Source organism: Antechinus flavipes, chromosome 6, assembly GCF_016432865.1.
Source record: "Antechinus flavipes isolate AdamAnt ecotype Samford, QLD, Australia chromosome 6, AdamAnt_v2, whole genome shotgun sequence".
Lineage (NCBI taxonomy): Eukaryota > Metazoa > Chordata > Mammalia > Dasyuromorphia > Dasyuridae > Antechinus > Antechinus flavipes.
This window is the reverse complement of record NC_067403.1, coordinates 58977956-58996610: the sequence shown is the minus strand read 5'-3', so window position 1 is coordinate 58996610 and position 18655 is coordinate 58977956.

The following is an 18655-nucleotide window of genomic DNA, read 5'->3' as shown; positions in this document are numbered from 1 at the left end:
AAGAAAGAAAAAGAAAACCTTTTGGATATCCATCCAGAAATCAGAAAAACTACCACTGATATGAATAAAAATAAAGGAAATAAGCTTATGTTACATAAGTTGGCAGATCAATTATCCTATAGAATGTGACATTCTGGTAGAATATTTGGCATAATATTTCACACATTTTTTGCAGCCCAGAGAATTCATCGTCATGGAGAATTTGAAAGCTGTTTCATAGATTTAATATCCTTATCTCTTATTGCATAATTCATTTAATGAGTATATATTTTCTGAACCTTTTTAGCTATTAAGTAGGAAAATGTCACACTGTGTCCTAGATGGTCTTAATGAATAAGAAATTTCTGTATAAGAAAGGACAGATCCATTAAGCAGTCTGATACCTATTTAATCTAGGAGGGAAGAGAAGGAATAAACATTTGTGTGGTACCTACTATGCATCAGGCAATATAGTAAGAAATACTGTTTCATTTAATCTTCAAAATAACATTGAGAGATGGGAGCTCTTATTACTTTCATTTTGCATCTGAGGAAAATGAGGCAGACAGTAGTTTAAATGACTTGCCTGGGGTTACACAGTTAGTAATTGTCTGGAGACATATCTGAACTCAAGTATTCCTTATTAGAAGCCCAGCATTATATCTACTTTGCCTCAGGTAGGTTATGGGAACTACAGAACATAGGAGTTTCAAGTTTCACTGTGCTACATTGATTGGTAGTCTACACTAAATATGGCATTGATATATTGCTTTCCTGGCAGCAGGGGTACCAGATTTCCTAAGGAGAGACAAACTAGCCCAGTTGGAAACTAAGCAGATGTGTAGTTGGAGCAGAAACATAAGTTGCTTCTGCACGACTAGTCTGGGTGAGATCAGTTGATCTCATCTTTAAGGAGAGAGAGAGAGAGAGACAGAGAGAGAGAGAGAGAGAGAAAGAGAGAGAGAGAGAGAGAAAGAGAGAGAGAGAGAGAGAAGGAAGAAAGGAAAGAAAGAAGGAAGGAATGAAGGGAAGGAGGGAGGGAGGAATGGAAGAAGAGAGGAAAGAAGAAATAAAGAAAAGAAAGAAAAAGAGAGAGAGAGAGGAAGAGGAAGAGGAAGAGGAAAAAATGAAGGAACAAAGGAAGAAAGGAAAAAAGAAGAAAAGGAGGAAAAGAGATGCAAGGGAGAGAGGAAGCAAGGATGGAAAAGAAAGAAAGAAGGAAAAAAGAAAAAGTTAAATATTGTATATAATTCAATTTTAGTTTTCTTAAGGGTTTCATAATTGGGATGTCACGGAAACCCTGAGAAATACAGAATAGTTTTATGGAATCTTCTAAGTTGTCCTTTATGAAACAAATAGTTGACAGTAACTTGTAAATATCATGCTAAATTTATTATTCATATAATAATCACTTGAAAGAAAAGTACGTACACATACATGTGTTTTTATGCATGTGAGTATCTTTGTGTGTACACAAATCTCTGTGTGTATGTATTACATAGTCTGTTTTATCATACACATATGCTGTTTACACAGAAGGTTTATGTGTATGGTATGTGTCATATATGCTATATTTTAATAATATACATATTTTACATGTATGTATGCATATTGTATAATTTTGTATCCATCCAGTATTTTCATCTATCCATAATATAAATATCTTTAATATAGATAGATGTAAACACTATCTGGATACCATATTATATGTGTGTATGTACATGTTTTTATGTGTATATGTTTGTGTGTACTTGGGTAGCTATGTTAAAATAGATACAAACAGATAAATACACTATTCTATATGTACACACACACACACACACACACATATATATATATATATATACATATATACATGTGTATATTGTTGATATGTTTATATTATCAAGCTCATCTTGAGCAAGAAGATACTAGCAACTTAGAGAACCAAGAAAGGCTTTACGTAGAAGGCAATACATGAGCTGAGCTTTAAAGGAAACCCCACTTTTTTGAATAAAGAGGAATAAAGATATTGCATTGCAAGAAGAGAGAGAATTTGTGCAAAGACCTAGAGAAAGGAAAAGAAATGAGGCACAAAAGGACTGATCTCCTGAACAGTGATAATGTACAAGACTAAAGGCATCAGATGCCTCTTGGCTTATAAAGAAAGTAGGGAGTTACTATAATATGTTGAACAGAGGCTAGAAGATGATGGTCCAGTGCTTTTGGTAAAGAGAAAAAGGAAAGAACAAGCAAAAAGACTTGGTTTCAGAGGGGAGATATGAAGCAAGTGGACTAATTAGAAGCTTTTCATTATATTCCAAGCACCATTATATGAGGACTTTAATAGCATGGTGGTCATGTGAATAAAGAGAAAAATAAATATCAGTTCAGGTAACACCTCCTCCTGGAAGCCTTCCTGATTTATCTGTTGTTGTCAATACTCTACTAACACCTTCCTAAATGTTCCTTGAAGTGTATTTTTTCTATTTTTGTTTTGAGCTCCTTCAGCAGAATGAGAGTTCCCTTAGGACAAGGATGATTTTATTTTTAACTTTGTTAATAGTAGACTCTTAACAAATGCTTGAGGAATAAAATCAAAATAAAAAACCAAAAGGAAAGAAATATTTGATTTAAAATCCTACAAATCCTGCTTTATCACTGAAGCTAATAAATGAATCCATTTTTAAAATAATTTCTGAAGTTGAATATTTAGTTGTGAATGAAAACTGGCAACTTTCATCTCTATGATTTAAATCATATTTTCGACATCTTAAAGTATAAAAGTCAAGAAGACTATGAAATAGTTGATATGAAAACACTTTACAGGTAAATTAACCTTCCCCAAAAGGGAACATCAATGTAAATATATTAAGAGGTATCACAGCTTTTAGTTTTCAAAACTTTTTATTTCTTTGAGGCATAGGTGTGTCATGTTTGGAAAATACTTTCCAATGAACTTTTTTGGCTCACAAACGAATTTTCTGAAGGACTGAACCAAATATATTCAGCCTCTGCAGTCTGTCATTTTTTTTTAAGTTGTTTTTTTTTTTTTCTTTAATCAATCTTGTGTCATGTTGATCAATTTGTACAAGTTAAAGCATCTCACAGAATAGAACTCAGAAATAAAATATAGTAAACATTGTAGGAATAACTTATAATTCCTCAGGTGGAGATGGGGAGAATAGAAACTGGGGTGATTGTCCAAAAGAAGATTTGTTTTCATTCATGACAGTTATCCTTCAGTAATTGATCCTGTTTGCTTCAGATGACATAGCTTGGGGAGATAGTTAACACACTGGATCTTTAAAATATGGTGTCCACAATGAAAACAGAAAAAGCTCTACATGTATTCTGACCAGAGCAAAGTACAAAGGGACAGTCATCTCTTTATTCCTGGATGTTTTGCCTCTTTTCATGTAGGTCAACTTAATATGTGCTTTCTGAGCTGCTGTTTCACAGTGTGAAAGTCATATTGAGCTACCATACCTCTTTCCTGGGTCCTGGGCTGAATTCTGCCTCATTGCTGTATAGGTATGAAATTCCTGGAGACTTAAAAACTAGCAACTTGGATTCAGTACTGAATGTGTGAGAAGGGAACTGTAACTTTAGGTTAAGGAAAAGTTTTCAAATACCTACCTCTTTTCATGTGAGATCATCAGAGAATCATAGGTAGCCCTGGCCTGCTGCTAAAGAAAATCCTTCCTCAAACATTCCCTCACTATTAAATATTTATTTTTAATAAACTTAATAAGCAGCATTCTTTTTTAGCCAGTGATATCTCAGTGTTGAACTTATACCTCAAGAAGGTCATTGGAAAAAAAAAAAAAAAGTTCTCTCATAGGAGAATTGTATTTTAGTTGAACTACTTAGCAATTGTAGTCACAAAGTAGGACAACTTAAAAAAAAAAAAAAAAAAAAACAACTCTACTAAAACTCCTGACATTCTAAAGATTTTTGTTTTTCAGAGTTTTAAAAGAACCTCAAATCTGAGAGTTCATATTCTCTATTCTGCAGCTGTATTAGTAATTCTGTGATTCTTTCCCCAAGCTACCCACCCCCTTTCCAAGGCTCAACTTTCAGTGCACATTGTTAATCAAATTGCAATCCTAGGAAGGAAGCTTCATCAAAGTAAAGAAACAAAGGTCCTTCACTGAGATGGAAAAGTTTTCAAACACCAATCTCTTCTCATGTGAGATCACTAGAGGATAACAGGAAACCCTGGTCTTCTGTCAAAGAAAATCTTTTCTCAAGTATTCCCTCACTAGTAAACATTATTTTTAATAAGTTTAATAAGGAGTAGTCTTTTTTAGTCAGTGATCTTAAACCTCAAGAAGGTCAGTGGCAAAAAAAAAGGTTCTAGAAAGTTGATATATATTCATATATTTTATATTTATGCATGTATTTGTATCCATGCATATGTATATATGCACATATATAGATATTGATAGAAATATATATATATAATATATATAACTATATAGAAAGATCTATGCTTATACATCTATCTATATACATACACACAAACACACTCACACACATACAGCATTTAGAGATCATTGTTTGGGTCACAAAGAGAGAAATATAGATTTCTAAATTTATATATGTACACATGTATATGTATCATATAGATGATGCTGATTGATACATATATGTGTATTTAAATATATTTATATATTTATGATAGAACATTTTTATTTATAGCAAAAAATGAAAAAAGTTGGTGATCATCAACTAAATAATACATACATAAATTGTGGTAGATGAATATGATAGAATGTTACTGAGTTATAAGAAATTATGAATATGAGGAATACCAAGAAGCAGGGGAAGGCATATTAAGTGATGCCTTTGCATAAGCAGGGGAAAGAGTCTGGAACACAAAATATAATGCAGGACTTGAATGTTCTTAGTTTAGCTATTTTTTTTCCTTCTCTTTTGCAGTCATAGTTTTAAAATATGGTCTCTAGAAGTGAATGGAAAGAAGGGTATATTGGGAAATATAAATGATGTAGATGGTGAATGCCTTCTATTCCTGACTTGTTTTGTGACCTTGAATGGGCCTTTTTCTCTCCTAGTCCTTAATTTCTTTCTCTAATTAAATGCCCCCTCCTCTCTCCATATATGTCATATGACTTCTAATAGGTCTCTTGGGTTCCAGAAAGTATGTATTTTTATTGTTTTGCTTCTTTGTTTTTTTGAAAAGATTTAGATCTGAGCATGGAAATCTTCTGCTCAACATACTTTGATGACTCCTTGTTGCTTCTAGGATAAAATATAGTCATCAACCAGGCATTTAACACATATTCCCAACCGCCTCCAATGCACATGTACAATCTTATTTTAATCTAGTTTTTAAAATTTACTTCTTGTTATTCTATCTATTTTTTAATTCTGACCAAATTAGTCTGCTACCTGCTTTCCAGATTTGGGATATTAGAGATTTTCTTTGTGCATGGCCAGCAATTGTTCTCTTATTCCCTTAGTTTTTTAACTTTACTTTTAAAGTTCAAACCAGATGTCATCTCCTAAAGAAGTTCTCATCCTGATGCCCAATCCTAAAGTAATTAAAGCTTTGTCTCTCTTCTAGGCATTGAGTTATTTGAAGTCATTTAGAAGAAACTCTAAGATTTTATTTATTTATGTGTATGTTGTAATGCTTAGGAAATGTTAAGTTCCTTGAAGGATGGAACTATTAATAATTTTGTCTTCATATCCATTGGAGCTAGCATAATGACTGGCTCTCATTTTTCTATTTATATTTTGGAAAAGCAGCAGCCACAATAGTGTGAAGATGTCTTTAGATGCTTGGCAGAAATGGAGAAGATCATGGGAAAAAAACAGATTTTTAAATGTTATCTAGTAAACCTCCTCATTCTACAACTAAGGAAACTTTGGCCAAGAAAGAATTTACTTGCTCAGGGTTATACAGATAGAAAAGCACCAAAGTTACCATCTGAATCCAAGTGTTCTAGCTTTTTAAACTGTATGTTGCTGCGAACATGATAATAACACCCACAACCTAATTGCTAATAGAAATCCATCTAGCATTTTGGGGGGAATCCTGCACATGGAAAGAAATATAGCCTACTTTGTATGACTTAGTTCATTTCAACTTCAATGTAAGATTCCATTCCAATCCCATATTTGACACTTGAATTTGATCAATTCATCCAAGCATTTATTGGAAATATTGCTTTACAACTCATAGTTGGAATAGGCAATACATGATTATACAGCACCACAGAAACACAAAACTTTAAGAGTTGTCAGGAAATAGCCGAGGCATCTTGATCAATACATAGTTGAATGTGGACTCTGTGTATTCATTAAAATCTCTCTGTCTCTTCTTCATCCACTCTATATCATCACACATCTATGTGCATACATATGTACATATACATGTATATACATACACAAAAATGGCTATCCAGCTTTTGCTTGAAAAGACAATGTACAGGGTGGGGTGGATGTGGGGGGACTCATCAATTTCCCAGAAATCCTATTTTCTCTGTGTTTTCTCTAAGCGCTAGGACGTTTTTCCTTTCATTAAGCTTAAATGCTTTTTTTTAACTTTTCTCCTTTTTCTCTCATTTTACTCCTTTGTCTTACAGAATCAGTCTCAGAGAACTGACAGCTCTGCTGATTTTTTTTTTTTTTTTTTTTTTGCTCCAACTGGTCTTGGTTCTGCTTTTAAAAACAAAACAAAAATAAATGTAGTCTTTTTTTTTTTTCTTCCCTCCATATGATAGAATTTCAAGTATTTGAAAATACCTAACATGTTCTCTCTAAGTATTCACTTTTTCAGGATAAATATTTCCATTTCCTCCAATCAGTTGTTATGTATAGCTCTTCCAAGATCTTTCATTATACTGCTGTCCAACTCTGGGTTCTCTCACCCTTATAGAATAACAGATGTAGAACTGGAAGAGATCATAGAAGCCCTTGAGTACAGACCTTTCCTTTCTTACCCCATGCAAATGAGGAATATGAAATGAAGAGATAAGATTTGAGTCCAGATCCTGCTGACTACAAGTTCAATGCTCCACTCCCTTCAAAAGGCTGCATCTTAGTATTCTTCCTATAATTTGATACTCTGAATGAAATCTGAACCTGTAGTTGTGGTCTGATCAGACCAGAATATAAAATAGTTATCACCTCTTCCATCATTATCATAATCATTTAATTTGTTTGTATTTCAGCTCCCTTCATCTGACCCATAGTGGTTATTCAGTCAATTCTTTGTGGGTGATTTGCAAATAGCTAATTTGGCTCCCCTTAGTTATGCTGAAGACTGCTTCAATAAGCATCACATCCTGAAGAAAATTGCCTTTATTCTTAAGTGCTACGTGCACTATCCTTCCTGACCTTTCCTATTAAAATGACTCACTGAGCAAATTTACAGCCTCCCCTAAATGAAGATCATTTCCATGCTTTTTTGGAGAGACCTGTCTGAGTACTTGGCTGTGTGACAGAGTATGTGATTCTTTAGATTTCAGAAGGGGAAAAAAGAGGATGTCTGAGTTTAGAGCATCTGTAGCTTCAGTTAAAGCTAGATGTTTCAATTACTCTAAATAGAGATCAGGACACCCAGCCTGTAACCTTCTTTACCGTGTCATAATGTTTTATGAAGAGTTTTATATCCCATGTGTTATGCTGTCATGTCGTGCTGATACCAATTTGGACTGGTGTAGGAAACAGTCCATGAATTTAGAGTGTGCCACAACAGACAGCATTGACAAGGTCTCATAAAACTTTCCCCTGTGTCACAAGGGCAAGATAGCTTTGTTTTATTCTAAGTTTCTTAGCAAACTCAAAGCCAAATGTATCCTCAAATACTAAAGGCTACCATAGCCCCAATGGGTTCAATTTCTTACAATAAATCAGAATTCTACAATTTAAAATATAGTGAATAATAATAAGCAACATGTAACAACACTAAAATTTACCAAAAAAAGTTTTGCATACATGATTGTATTTACTGTTTGCTACAAGAGTGTGAGGTCATCATTTATATTATCTTTATTTGACAAATGAGGAGACTAAAGATCTCAGAAGATATATAAATCAGGTCATACATAGTAATAAGTGTCAAAGACTGGCCAAGAACCAAAGTGTTTTTAACTGTTTCTCTAGGAGCTACTTATTGTTCACTATAATTGATTGCCTTTCAATTAATGCATGCCTCAATTTTATAAATAAATATTTTTAAAGATATGAATGCATTTAACATTAGAAGATATCTCTAGTATCTTTTCAGTACTCCTCCTTCATGGGATTTCATTAATTCAAGGCTGCCAAATAGCCTTCCTTGAGCACCCATACAGATAAAATAAAATGCTTCTCAATCCCATAAAGCTGGTACTGAGGTTGAGCTTAAATTATTTGCCAGACATACATAAATAAAGGGCTTTGCTTGCTTATATCATTCTAGTCATGTAGTGGTTCTTCACAGGTAAATAATATGCATGGCAAAAGAGCTGATCAGAAGAGAGCATTATTCTGGCCATATTATAAATAATATTTAATCAGGAGAAGGGAAACTCAAATGACTACTGGGGAACTATGCATGTCTTTTGTGTTCTTGACCTTTAAATCCATTAAGAGGAATTAAAATAGATTTCTGGGCTCTGATAATGCAAAATAATAGAACCTATAATTCTAATTGATGTTTATGTTACTTGTTCTTGACCAATTTTGACCTATCGTTTGGGTGTATTATATTTGGTAATACTCACTCCTTCTTTAAATTGCATCATATTACTTTAACATCCATAAGTATGCTGCACTTTTCCTTGTATAATGTAAATTTCCTAAAGCCAGGAAATATATATATTATTCTTTTTTCCCCTCTTCTTTGTATACCTAGTGCCTATCAGACTGTCTGGGACAAATATTAGCTACTTGATAAAGGAATTCTTAATAAAATATAACTATTAATACATGTTTTATATGTTATTACAACATTATCTCATATGGATGAGACATTTTCCCAAAAAGATACTAGGCTTTCAGAGAAAAAGGATTTGGGAGATAGTGATGATCAGAATCACCACTGCTCTCCATGACTTAGTGTTTAAATGCTTTCAATTCAAGGGAAATATTAAAGAAATACTCAATCATGTTAGCACTACAGAAATAGTACAAATAAAAATATAGGAAAGCATGTATCATATATAAACATATGAATATATATAAACATATGAACATGTGTCATTACACACATAATAGGCATTTCATAAACACTTGCTTTGAAGTAGTATGCTACTTTCCAAGTAATTTCAAAAGGATTTCAGTTTTATTATGGAGGAAATGTTAATTGGTTGTTGCCAAATTGTTGGTTGATTTAAGAGTGTCAAAATATGACATCATTATGTGGGAATCTAACCACAGCTAATCAGACCAATAGTGTACACAGGTATAGCACAAATAGCTCATATAAACATGGAGGCAATAAGCCACTAAAAATCCTTTTCTCTTTATCTTTCCTTACTTTTTTCCAAGGTTCATGGCTACTAAGGAAAGAGATCTCCATCTTCCCAATTGACTCATTAGGTTTTGCTTCCTATTCATAAAGGAATCTATATCTGAGAAATAAGCAAGAAATTAGTTTTCTGTGTCCTTACACTGACCTTGACGGTACAGTCTGTCTATTCATAATATGAGTTATTACTATCTCATTAATACCATTTTCATTCCATAAAAAGAAGTGAAGAAATTTTAAGCTTTATTTAAAAAAAAAAATAACGTTCACTTTCCTCTTACATGAATAAATGAAAGAAATTTTTAACCTTTTTTTCCAGAAGAAGTTTCACTAATGCCAATCAAAATTGAAACAGCTGCAAAAAAGGTATACTGAATATTAGGACAATGAAGAAGTATGTCTTTCAATCATCAAGCTCCAAGTCTGAATTTCTGGCAAGCACCAATCCTCCCTCTTTACCCTCATTTTACACTAATCATAGATTAAGATTCTCTTTTAACCAAGATGTTAAATAGATTTGATGCACCTAAGAGGCAGTCAAAGCTTTTAATTACAATTTCAAACCAAAATCATACCAAAACATAGATCTCTAGGGAAAGATGAGTCAAATAAGAATCCTTTTTTTTCCCTCCTGCCACACCTGCACATATCACTATTGGTCACTGTCAGGAATATCTTCTAATAGAGAAAAATAGCTATATATGTCTATAATCAGCCAGGATTCAGACAAGATCTGTATTTAGAAGCAACTTATTTCCTCCAAAAATAAATGAAAAGAGCAATTTTAATTTCATGTATTTCTTCCAATAACTTGCCCAAGTACCAAAAAGTAGCTATACTGAATTAAATAGTTTTTGATGATTTTCTTTGATAAGATCTTGTATAACTTAAGGGAAAATTAAGTCAGCAAATGCTCCTCAAGAGGCTTCTATTGTCTACAATCAGACTTCAGAATGCAATCAGATGTATATTATTTCTAGTGCCCTCACCATGCATATAATTAAAACACCTGAATGATTGGTTTCACTTGTTAAAGATTTTGCTTATATGCAGTCCTTGCTATGGGTGGGGGATTTTTTTTTTCTTCTGGGAAACAAAATTAGTACTGTTTACTATGATTTATATACTTGATGATGCCCTCTATCTATCTTTATTGTAACCCGTTGTTAACTCATTTATATTGTCTTCATTCCAGATAGAAGTTTTCATCTGTCTTACTGAGGTACTTTGTGAAGTTCCCCATTCTATTGATATGTGACTTTAGTTCTTGGAAACATTCTACTTATATTGAATCATGGACTCTTAACTGTCACCTATTGATTTTAATTCTCCACTCTGGAGAAGCAGATAATAAATCATATACTCTTACACATAATAGTCCTTCAAGTATTTACAAATAGCTTCATCTTCTCTTCTTCAATGTAAATACCTCCAATTCTTATATTAGTTTCTGATGTGACAACATTCTATGACTGACCATACTGGTCATTCTTCAGGAGGATGCTGTCTAAATGTGTCCTTTAAAGCATATGATCCAGAACCAGACTTCAGAAAATAGTATAACAATTTCTTCATTGATCATATGGGCATTTCATAGTTCAAAAGAACTGAACATAAAATTAAGACCTGAGCTTAAGTTCTATCTCCAATTTTTGCTGGTTGTGGAATAGCAGGCTACAGATTCTTACTGTTTCAAGCAACACTAAAATTATAAGAAACAGATGCTTATGAATCCTCCAAATGAGAAGAGTTTTACATTGGGTATGAAGCAGGGGTCCTCAAACTACGGCCCACGGGCCAGATGCGGCAGCTGAGGACGATTATCCCCCTCACCCAGGGCTATGAAGTGTCTTTATCTAAAGGCTCACAAAACAAAGTTTTTGTTTTTACTATAGTCCGGCCTTCCAACAGTCTGAGGGACAGTAAACTGGCCCCCTGTTTAAAAAGTTTGAGGACCCCTGATTTTTTGTACTCTCACAAAAAAAGCTAAAAATCTTTTTTATTTGTTTGTTTTTATTTTTGTTTTACAGGAAGCTGTTGTCAACCTCAGGAATAATCTGTTCTTACAGATATACAATGACCAATATCAAATCATGTTCCATATCATGCTATTTCCAATTCTCCCTCAAAAGAAATTTTATACTCTGAAGCAATAAATATAAATTTATGGAATGCATACTCAAATGGTGGTGACATACAAGAAAGGGGACATATCTATCCAATGGAATAGATATTCATTGGATTAGATATTTCTTGAGGCTAGGAACTGTTTTTATTCATTCATTTAGTATTGATATCCTCAATATAATTAAAACACATATTATGGTCTTCATAAATACTTGTTGGATTGGTTTAAATAAAGTAGGATAGATAGATAAATACATAGATGATAGAAAGAAATACATGCATTCCGTATATATATATATTTATTCATGTGAGATAATATAAATATAGATTGATAGAGAGATATAACTCATCTATATTCAATTGCCCCCATTAACCCTTATTAAAGATTATTTTGGTTATTGCTTTAATATATTGAGATTGCTTTGATTCCAAGTTTTGCCATCTAAGGCATTCAGTTCTCTTTCTCAGCTTTGTATCAGCCATAGATTTAATGGCTCATACATAGTAGATAAAGTAATTATTTGGTACATATTTAAGTTTCACAACAGGATACTGTGAATAAAGGACCCACATGCCCAACACATTAGGGTATACTGCTGAAACTGAACTTACATTTTTTCCACTCTGACATTTTATGGTCTTTAGTAGGTTGTTCATAATGCAAAAAATAAAATATAAAAAATAAATAAATAAGTAAAAGCAAACATAAGTGTCATATAGGAAATTCTCTGTTATAATAATAAATATAATGAATTTTGACCTTTATACCACTCTAGGAGAAAAGCAGTTAAAAAGAAGATTAGAAAATAAGAACATATCCAGCATTTAAACTGGCATCTTTTCATGGCCTAATGAGACAATTTGATCACCTCAGATCATTTTTTTATGAATCTTTCAAAACTTGTCTTCTAAAGGAGACTTCATAGACTTTTGATTAAAAGGCAAAGGCTAGTGGTTATGTGGTTGCTCAGAATTTTGAAATTCTCTCTCTCTCTCTCTCTCTCTTTCCTCTCCATCTGTTTTTTCTCTTTCTTTTGTAAGTATTCATCTGTCCATCTTATGACAAAAGCAAACATATATTTTAAAAGGGACTTTGGAATGTGAGAGATTTAAAATTCTATACTGTATTCATTCTTTCAACCATCTTTTATTAACCCTTATATATGTCAGACACTATTCTAGGAGCTTTTATTAACCCTTATGTATGTCAGACACTATTCTAGGAATCTTTTAAATAATAAATAAATGTGATCCTGTGACTCTCTGTCCTGTCATAGAGAGCTATATGTAACCTTGAGCAACAAACATAATAATTATTACTCTCAGTCTCTGCATCTGTAAAATGAGGTTGGATGAGTTGATCTTTAAGGATTCTTCTATCTTTGAATCTGTATTGCTATCAATAAACACCAAATTTTGAAATATATATTTTATTATTTTAATACTCAAATCACAGATAGTATACATAATTTTAAAATTACATATTTACAAAAATTATTTCTCATCATTGATCATTTTAATAGTAATTTTTGGAATGCATTTCAGGAAGTAAACTTTTGTTTCCTTTTTTTCAAAAAGTACATAGCCAAAGGAAATGCAAATGATATCTGATCTTGATCCCATTTGAAAGCTGATGTAGGATCTTTTCATGCACTTCTTTCTGTTTTTATGCTTTAAACATTCATCTCAGACTATGACATTTCAGACAGAACAACAGTTCCTGAACCATCACATAAAAGGATGACTTTCTTACTATGAAAAGAATACACTCCCCATGCTCTGAAAGTATTTTCTTCGTATTTTCATGATGATCATCTTTGTTCTTTTGAATCTTATCCCTAAATGAAAGTGTAGAAGTCAAGTGCTATACTTACTCCTCATCATGTGCTTGATTGGGGATGGGTCACACAGATTTGGAAAGGTTAGGAGAGATTAAGAGTGAACAGCTAGGAAAGCGATTTTTTTTTTAAAGTGGCTCTGTTCTTCATTGTTATACATTATACATCAGAGTGAAATTTGAAGACAGATTTATTATAATATCTGGCAGAATGCTTTGTATGGTACATTTATAATGCAAAGCTTGTATCTAAAATTCAAAGCATTATTTTAAGAAGAAACTGTATCATCTCCATAAGACAAACCTAGCTTCTATCGACAGAAGTTTTGTGGTGTTGGAAAGTTGGAACTTGAAATATAAGCTCTATGAACTTAACGAGACTAAGGTTATAAAATGCTGAGATGCTGAAGTGGAAATTGTCACTAATGACCATTTGTAAATATTTACTAATTGTGTTCTAGTTTTGTTTCATTAACTCAGGATGTCTAGATCTCCATTTCACTTTCCGGTAATAGGTTTTGTTCAAGTGTTTCCCTGAACTTGAGAAAACCTTTCTGACAGGATTCTTGAAACGCTGTGATAATAGCTATATATCACTTTAGAGACCTGGAACTGCTAGTCTTTTGATATTATCATATTCAAATTTGAATAATGTTTATTAAGAAGAAAAAATAAAATTAAAAAATACTTTTATATCTTTCAGGAACAGTATATTTTTCACATTTAGTTACCTTGTTATTTTAATATTAAGCCTTCTAAAGAATGTCTGGCCCAGGGGTTTCCACCCTTTCTTTAATGTGTTTTTGAGCCCTTTTGCCATATTATGAAGTCTATAGACCCAATCACAGAACAAATTTTAAATAATTAAAATAAAATACAGATAATAAAATAAAAATATAGAAGAGGAACATCATATTGAAATACTAAAATTTTATTTTTAGGTCACAGATTCCAGGTTAAAAGCCTTTGGAATAGAGGGGGGAAAGAGACAAAAATATATTTACCAGATTCTCCTGGAATTCAATTATAGTGGTGACAATAGAGAAAGATTTCATCTAAGTAAGATAAACTTAATTTGTTAATGAAAAGCATCAAAGATACAAAGGATCTCAAAGATCTAGTCCTTAAGTCAGAGGTATCTTTGATTTTATAGTATGCTGCCCTACACAGCACACTTGATATTCCAGGAATGCCCAATAGCTCAGGGGGAAAAAAATCATATAGCCACATAAAGAAGTTTCCCCTTAGTTGGAACTAATTAGTCTTTATTTCTCTTTGTCATATAATAGCCTTCTGAACTATTTTCTGGGTGGCACATGAAACTTGCTTCATAAAGATCTTCATATGTTTCATAGATTGATTTTATTTGCCTCTGACCAGAAAAACCTACTGTAGAAAACCTCTAAAATATAATTTCATCTCCACTTCCTAGAAAATTATAGAGTATTGATTAAAGAGGGAGAGAACAACAAAAAAAGAAAGGAAAAAAGAAAATGGAAAGAAGAAGAAAGAAAAGGAGAAAAAGGAAGATGCAAAGCAAAGGAAAGGAATAGAGAGGAAGGAGAAAAAAGAGGTCAATAAACTTTTTCTCAACAGAAGCATTTTCCAGAAGACTTGAAAACTAGATTTGTGCTTTAGCAGCAGGATCAAAGCCAAATTTTTCTGGAGAGAAGATAAAGGCAAGTATGATTATTTTTAGAGAATACTCTAATTTAAGAATACACTCTTGAAAAAAATAGTTATGCAATGAAAAAATGAAACCAATATGACATATTTTGGACTTTACCCTATATGGTTGGAAACATCAAGACAATTATATTGAATCAATGAAATCTGCTCACACATATGAACAAGGGAATTTATTTAGATAACAATCCCCCTCCACTTACAGTGTTTTCATTTGTCATGGAATAATTTGGTAAGGGACATTCTTCATGACTAAATGAAAATAATTTATTTTCTATTAATATCCAATGGAATTATTACAATTATATTAATTGATTTTTGAAATTCCAAGTCTTCAATTTTCTATAATAAGTTAGAAGGAAACTATAAATTATATATACTTATATAATTATGACTATTTAATATATAACATATCTATATTTAATATAACATTACAAAATACTTAAACAAATATATTACATAATTAATATTATTCATTACACAATATTTTGGGTATAGTTATGAATTCACATTATATACATATATAATTTGTACATTTATATATTATATATAATTTTATACATGTCTATAATAGAAATGTAAATATTGTATATATTATATTAAATATAATAGAAACTCAATTTCTTGAATTTCTCAACTTCTATAAGCTTTACCCAGAACTGAAAGTAGAAATTTTGACCCAAGGAGTAAGTTTGATAAAATGTGCTCTCAAATCAATTTTAAAGACAAATTTAGTTGAGAGTGGGAGAGAAACATGTAGTAAGACTGAAGGCTTTTTTTTGAGAGACAGTCTGGTCCACTATCCCAAGAGAATGAACCAGGAGATTAGCTTCTGTGCTCAATGCTGGGAAGGCTAGAGGCATGGGGTAGAGAAGAAATCACCTGGGGCATGGCTTGGGAGCAAGACTGTTGCTAGCTGGAAATTATTTTTCAGTAATTATTCTTGCTTACTAAAAAAGTCTAAGTGACAGAACTTTCCAAATTTCAGAGTCCCAGTGCTAATTCCTAGTTACCCTGCCCTACTTCTATCTTTGCCTCAACCCCAATTCTATTTCAGCTATCCACTGGAGGAACTAGAGAAGGAATATCCCTCACTTAGGTTTTATAACAACTTGAACTTACTCCATTTTAAAATTTCTAAATTTTGAAATTCCTTTTTTGAATCATGATTTCTGTTCTTTTCCAATCTCCTATTCTTTATTATTATTCTTCCAGTACTTTGACTTCACAATAAATTTAATTATAGCTTAATTCCTCAATTTTCCTAATCTTAAAAATGTATTCTTGCCTATTTCCCCCATTCATTATATTACATTTCTGTGTATATATGTGTGGGATGGGTAATAAAATTGTGTCCTCTCTCCCATTCTTAACTCTCTTACTCAATTGTCCTGCCATTTTTGTTCTGCCTACTAGGGAATTCTTATCATCTATAACTTCCACTGATTAGATCCACTACAGCTTGCCATATAAAGTCTTCAATTGAATACAATTCACAGTTTATGAATCTTTTAAATTTTTCAGAGGAATGATGACATAAGGTTGTGATACTGGTCTCTAGAATTAGAAAGACATGGCTTCAAATCCTGGCTCAAATACCCATTAGCATTATAACTCTAGCCAATTCATTTAGCTTCCTGGGTCTATGCTTCCTCATCTATAAAATGAATGGTTTGGACTCCATGAATTCTAATTTTCCCTTGAACTCTAAATCTAAGATCTCAATAGAAAATTAGTGTATGAAAATAGAGTCAATAGAAAATAGAAAAGGGAATTTAGAGTGAGGAAGACCACAGTTGAAGCCATACATCAGACATTTTTTAGTGACTAACACTGACATTAAAATCTCAAATTCAGTGTTTTTTCTCTGTACAGTGGAGATAATATTTACAGCACACATCTCACTGAGTTAAAGTTAGAGACACATTGTTAAAATGAGATATATCTAAAATAATCTACAAAATTTTAAAAAGCTATATGAATATCAGATATTCTTTTTATCTCCAATTGACTTACAAAGACAAATTTGATTTTTTTTTTTTTTGGTGGTTCATCTCTACTGGACTCCATAGATATCCTTCTTTAAATCTTAGCAAAAGATTTCCATTCTACTAAACTCAGAAAATTTAACTAAGATGAACTACCTCACTTTCTGAATTATTCTTTCTTAATCACTCAATGATTTCACATACAATTTTTTCCTTCCCTCTATTATTAGAAAAAGTAGTCTTTCTTGAAATTATCTTTTGCACATCCTCATATCATGTCTCATCTGTGATATATTTTAGTCAATAACATATCTTAGATTTAGAGTTAGAAGGAAATTCAAAGAATATGTACTGTAGTTATATACCTTAATTTTACAGATTAAAAAACACATCTAAGATTAAGAGAGGTAAAGGTGGGCTTTGGAATTAGAGTTTGCTAAGGTTATATACTATATAGAAACTCAGCTGAATTGTCAAAAATTATTCTCTTCAACTCCCTGTGGTATGAGAAGAGGGAAGTTTTGAGGTATTTTATTAATGTTTATTCCTATAATAAATAAATAATAAAATAAAAAAAATTTTGCAAATATTTCTTTTTAAAAGTTAATCCAACTTTTACATGGTTAAAAGGAACTGGAATTCAGGGGACCCTTGAAACAAAGAACACCATCAGAACTAGAACAAATGGTAGAGGGCCTAGATACCCTCATACATAGCATGCAATATAAATGCTGTTAAAGAAATAAATGTCTCTTCATCCTTCTATTCTCTTAAGTCTCTCTATTACATTGAATATTCAGCTTTTAGAAAGAATAATTAACACCTTCTATCTTTATTTGTCATGTTCCACTTATTCCTTCATCTCTGTCAATATTCCTTCTACCTCAACTAATCTCTAGAAACAAACTATTCCTCACTCCCTTGTCACCAATTCAATTATTTCCTTTTCTCATGTTTACTGAATTCACTACAATATTTGATATTATGCATGACTTGTATGTTGATATTTTGTCTTCAGCTCGCTTCTATGATACTGTATTTTCATGGGTTTTCTCCAGTCTCTGACTACTTTTTGATCTCTTTTGCTATAGTTTGATCCTTCTTAGCACATATGCTTTATTTGTTTGTTTTTTGCACATAGGCTTTAAATTTGAGTTTCCATAAATTTCTGCTCCATGCTTTTGTCTTTATCTTTCTGATTTATTTCTTTATTCTTTACTATCATGGCTTTGATTATAATTTCTTCTTAATTAAATAAATATGTTGAAGGGGACAAAACAATGAATTTTAAATTAAAGTTTCTTAAGTAGAATCTTGCCCTACAAACAACTATGAGGACTTGAAAAATATCCTTCTCCATTATAGGACTTCCATTTTTTTTTTCAAAATTAAAATAATAAGTTCGGATTAGAGGATCTTAAATTAAATTTCCACTTTCAGTCCCATCATGAGTTATTCTATGGTCCATGGATTCTCAAACATTTTTCTCTACCTTCAACAAAATAGAATTTCAGAATTACAATTATTTACTGGATATTGCTTCCTTGATGTCCTATCAGTACCTCAAATTTAACA